Raw genomic sequence first — 5,251 nt, forward strand, 5'->3', positions numbered from 1 at the left:
ATTCTAATGCTGAAAAAGGTGCATATTATAATATTCCTTGCCATTCTTATTTTCTAGCTACTACTGTATCTATTAATGATGAATTTAACGAGCTCAATGACATGACGACAAATTGTTCATTTACGGTACTTTCAGATAAAGGAACTATTATTGATAGGAAACTGCAAGAAGCAACTGATCAAATCCTGAATATGGAGAGCCAATTTTATTTGAACTATGATCAGAAAGTTTATAGTGACGAATCTAATCAGCTCAATAACTCTCTCGTGGATTACACTTTGAGAAATTTGCACACGAGAAGTGATGGGCGTATAGTTGTTCCCTTGTTATGGAATGGAAAGGTATCACACCTTCTTTCGAGAAATGAGTCTCTTTCCAAGGCTATTCTTCAATCTAATTTTAAAAAGTTACTTCGTAAGAAAGGTTCCTTACAGTTGGTGGATAACTGCATAAAGGAGCAATTAAATATGGGAATTATTGAACCAATTTTTGACTTGGAAGTATTTAAGGCTGAATACCCTAACTATTCATTCTTACCTCATATGCCAGTTTTTAAGCCAGAAAGGGATACTACGAAATGTCGCATAGTGTTTCTTTCTAATTTGCAGGAATCCTATAAGAAACTGTCATTGTCACATAATCAATGTATGTATGCTGGGCCTAACCTAAATCAAAAACTTTCATCTGCATTTCTTAATATTAGGTTTGATGAAAAAATTTTAATATTTGATTTGAAAAAAGCTTTCAATATGTTGGCTTTAAGTGAAATTGATCAGTCTAGACTATTGTTCTTTTGGTTTCGGAATGTTAGCGCAGGTGATTACACTCCCGTTGTTTATAAAAATGTCAGGCTTTCATTTGGACTTCGGTGTAGCCCATTTCTTTTGATGACTTCATTGTATTTTATGTTAATTTTAACTTCCAGTAATGATTCAAGGATTGATGAACTGAAGAAACTTATTTATGCCTTAATATATATGGATAATGGTGCTATTACCATGAAGAGATCTGATGACCTGAGATGGGCCTACAAGCAGTTAGATGACATATTCAGACCCTTTAAATTTGAAACTCAGCAGCTGATAACAAATGATATTGATCTGCAGTCTGATATGGATCAGTCAGTTATTACTCCTGAAGTCAATAAATTGTTTGGGCTCGAATGGAATAGACTTTCGGATGATATTTTCACTAGGCCAATTAACCTTGACTCAGGAGCTAACACTAAAAGATTAATTCTTAGGTCCATTGCCTCCCAGTTTGACATTTTTGGTTTCAACTTGCCTTTATTTAACCGATGTAGGATTTATATGCATAATTTGCAGTGTCAAAAGGGTTTGAATTGGGATCAGACTCTTAACAGTCAACAGCTCAAAGACTGGAGGAATATCTGTAGGCAATGTAATTCATCGCCCCCTCTCAAAGTAACTCGGTTTGTGGGTCGAAGGGGTGGTGAGTATAATATAATTGTTTTTACCGATGCCAGTTGTGACATATATGGGTGTGTCATTTATCTACTGAATGTTGAGTCTGGCAAACTTACCTTTGTTAATGCTAAAAATCGGTTGGTTAATACCCAATTGAAAGGTAAATCCATACCATCTTTAGAGATCCACGCCATTAATTTAGGAGTTGAGCAATCTATTGATCTTTATTTGGATCTTGCTGGTCCCAGTTGCATAAAACCTATAAAGGTGACAAAGATTTGTCTTTTTTCAGATTCTTCTTGTGCCCTGCAATGGTTAATAAGTTCTTCTCTTCAACTTAAGAAAATGAACCAATGTTCTACTTTTGTAATGAACAGAATCTATAGCATACAAAAACTTTGTGAAACATATCCGGTTCAATTTGGGTTTATTAATGGCAAGGAAAATCCTGCAGATATGGTAACCAGGTGCACATCATATAAATTGTTGATGAAATCTTGTTTTCTTTCAGGCCCGGACCTGACTAATATTCGGGCACCTGACATGCAGTTCACTATTCCTAAAGAGGGTTATCTTTCAGGAAATTACTTGAATATTTCTAATGTTCCTTTAGTTAAGAGAGAATGCTTGGTTAATATTTCAGATTTTTCAGATTTCAGAAGACTGGTTTTGCTGTACTGTCGGTGTATAATATGCATATACAAATGGAAAGCTAAAGTGAGAAGGGAAGTTAAGGTACAAGAAAAGAATTTTTTCTCTTTAGCTATTGTCCATTTGATTTTATATGATCAACAAAATCACTTTGCTGATGTTTTAGAACATTTTTCCAAAGACTTTACTGCAGTAAAGGATATACCAGGTATAGTTTCTCAGTTTAATGTGTTTGTTGATAACGATGGCATTTTGAGGGTGAAGAGCAAATTTAAGAATGAGAAAAAATTTCCTATTCTATTATCTAGGGACAGCCATTTAACTAAGTTAATTATACTTGATATTCATCATAAATTAGCTCATTCTGGGTGCTATGCTGTTCTTGCTGAACTCAGAAGACACTATTTTATTCCTAGAAATTTTTCATTGGTAAAAAAGATTTTGAGGCAATGTGTTCACTGCAAAAGATTTAACGCAAGACCTGTTAATTTAAATCAAAATTGTTACAGGGAATTCAGGGAAGACCCACCAGCTGTACCTTTCGGCAATATTTTTGTTGATTATATTGGTCCTTTTACAGTTAAACTGGAGAAAGAAAATGTTAAGGTATGGCTATTATGTTTTACTTGCACTTGGTCTCGTGCAGTTAATTTGAAAATTTGCAGAACACTTAGTGTGCCTGATTTTCTTAGGGCATTTTCTATTCATTGCTTCGAATTTGGCATTCCACAGTTATGCATTAGTGACCTAGGGTCACAAATAGTTGCAGGAGCTAATGTTATAACTTCATTTTTGAATGATCCCCACACTCAATTGTATTTTGAGGAGAGAGGTGTTAAACCTTTGACGTTTCAACAGTATTTTAAAGGGTGTAGTCAGTTAGGCTCCATGGTCGAGGTTTGTGTCAAGTTAACAAAGAGGCTTCTATATGGGTCCATCAAGAACTATATTCTTTCTTTCTTTGATTTTGAGTTTACTGTATGTCAAGTTGTCCACTTGGTAAACAAACGGCCAATATCTTTTAAAGAGGCTCTTAGGGATAGTGCAGCGGAAGACCTTCCTGAACCAATAACTCCCGAAATGTTAATAAGAGGGTATGAGCTTTCTTCCCTCAATATCATTCCAGATTTATCACCTTTACCTGAGGATGAAGAATTTGTTCCTTGTGGAACTACTAATAAATTTGAACAGTTGTCTAAAATTAGGAGTAAACTTTTAGATATTTACCATCATGAGTTTTTGCAGACCCTTTTAAGCCAGGCGGTTGATAGAAAGGGTAGATATCGCCCTGTAACTCATCATCCTCTAAAAGCAGGTGACATTGTTTTAATTAAGGAAGATAATACGAAGATTAACAACTATCCTCTAGGTCGAATAAAGGAAACTTTCACAAATGATATTGGGGAAACTACACATGCAAAAGTTTTCAAAGGCCGTACCAGACAAGTTTGTAAACTCCATGTTAATAATCTGATACCTTATCTTTCTTTAGATGATGATGTGGACTTTAAGTCAAATGATTTGCACAACATGGACAAATTATCACCAGCTTCTGAGAGGCCTAAAAGAAAGGCTGCTGTGGAAAGCCGGAGGAAAATATCTGAAATGTTGAATTTATAAACTGATTATTTAAATTTTTATGTAGTGTAAATAATGTATTTGGTAAATCCAAAAAATCTTTTTGGATTCGTTCCCCTGCAGTGTACTGAAATTCCAAATGGAATTTGTATTTTTTCTTATTTATATTATATTTTGTTTTATATTATATTTTGTTTAAAGTAGCATGGTCACTGGAAGGCAGTTAGCTTAGTTTCAAGTATTTAACTACCCCCTTGGTTGTTAACAGCTCACTGCCTTCCTGCGGCCATTTCTGGTTTTAACCTAACCAGCCACTAATGCTTTGCTTTCTTCCTGAGGTTGACGGAAACTTTAAGACAGTTACGAAGGAGCATTCCATCGCTAAGGGTCTTGTAACTCGAGCTCCTATTCTTGATATAAGAATACACTTTGTACCGCTACCCAGTTAACGTGACAAGAACATTTTCTACATGTCCTTTGAAGTGACGAAGAGTATTATCGCCATGTAAACTTCTGTGTAATCCCGACCAGGAAGAAGCTTTCTTTCATCGCAACCCATCTCTACACGTACTTCGCCTTCGTCCCAGGATGATATCGGTGGGTCTGTAAAACTCAGGGGGATTTTTTTTTATGTCAATCCGAAATCATTTAGAGGGATAATGCCATCCCATTTAAATTTGACTTCCAATTATCATCGCTTACTTTTTTCAATGTTATATTATTTCATACCTTTCAATTTAGTAACGAGTTCGTACCCTTTTCAGTTTTGTAACGACTTCGTACCCTCTAAAGGGATATCATAAATTGTACTTCGTGGACTCCAGTTTGGACTATGGGTTTATATTTATTTACATAAGATTTCCAAGGTATGCAACTTGCCAAGTGTTATAACGTGCTTCACATAATAATTTGATTTTTATATGTATTTTTATGATCGTTGTGTTGTATGTAATTAGACATTTGGTAATATTTAAGGTATTTGGAAGAAGCTGAATTACTGCGGTTCCCCCTTGCTTCACGATGGTCAACTTTGTGTATTAGCTGCCGCATCAGCATCTGGATGAATTAGGATATTTAGCAAATACAATAAATTACTTAATTTTTTTCACATTTTAATTATCCTTATTTTATTCCTGGTGTTTGTAAATTAAAATTCAGCGTATAAGTATCGCCATGACCAGCAAATCTGTACAAGTCAGGGCCACCATACTAGATTGGTTTGCTGTGAACGATCAGACCCACCATCACTAATCCGCACTGGCCGTCGTTGTGATGAAAACTTGCCAAACCCCAGGCGTGAATAAAAATATGTCTGGGGCATTTGTCCTGCAGTGGACTAGAAATGGGTGCATTTGTAAAGAATATTAGACTACGAAGGAAATTTTTAAATATTCTTTCTATGTGTGAATTTATTGAGCTGCGTTTATAGTATATTTTCTCTTGAAAATAGTGTTTAATGAACCTAGTGTTTATTATTCTCTTATAATTGACTTTTTGTTAATTTTCGGGTTTAGCAAATGTTTACAAATATTCTGTGCTTAATACCTTTCCCCTGTATGTGAAATAATCCTGTGTCTAAGTAATTGGTGTTTGGT

General features: G+C 35.0%; 1 long non-coding RNA gene across 1 annotated transcript; it reads left to right on the forward strand.

The window, feature by feature from the left end:
• The first annotated feature begins 1,456 nt into the window (after nt 1-1,456).
• LOC137619231 (uncharacterized) lies at nt 1,457-4,760 on the forward strand. Its single transcript, XR_011039863.1, has 3 exons — nt 1,457-4,253; nt 4,421-4,522; nt 4,632-4,760. It is a non-coding gene; the product is annotated as an uncharacterized lncRNA (long non-coding RNA).
• The last annotated feature ends 491 nt before the right edge of the window (nt 4,761-5,251 follow it).

The sequence above is a fragment of the Palaemon carinicauda genome, chromosome 25 (genome assembly GCF_036898095.1).
Source record: "Palaemon carinicauda isolate YSFRI2023 chromosome 25, ASM3689809v2, whole genome shotgun sequence".
Lineage (NCBI taxonomy): Eukaryota > Metazoa > Arthropoda > Malacostraca > Decapoda > Palaemonidae > Palaemon > Palaemon carinicauda.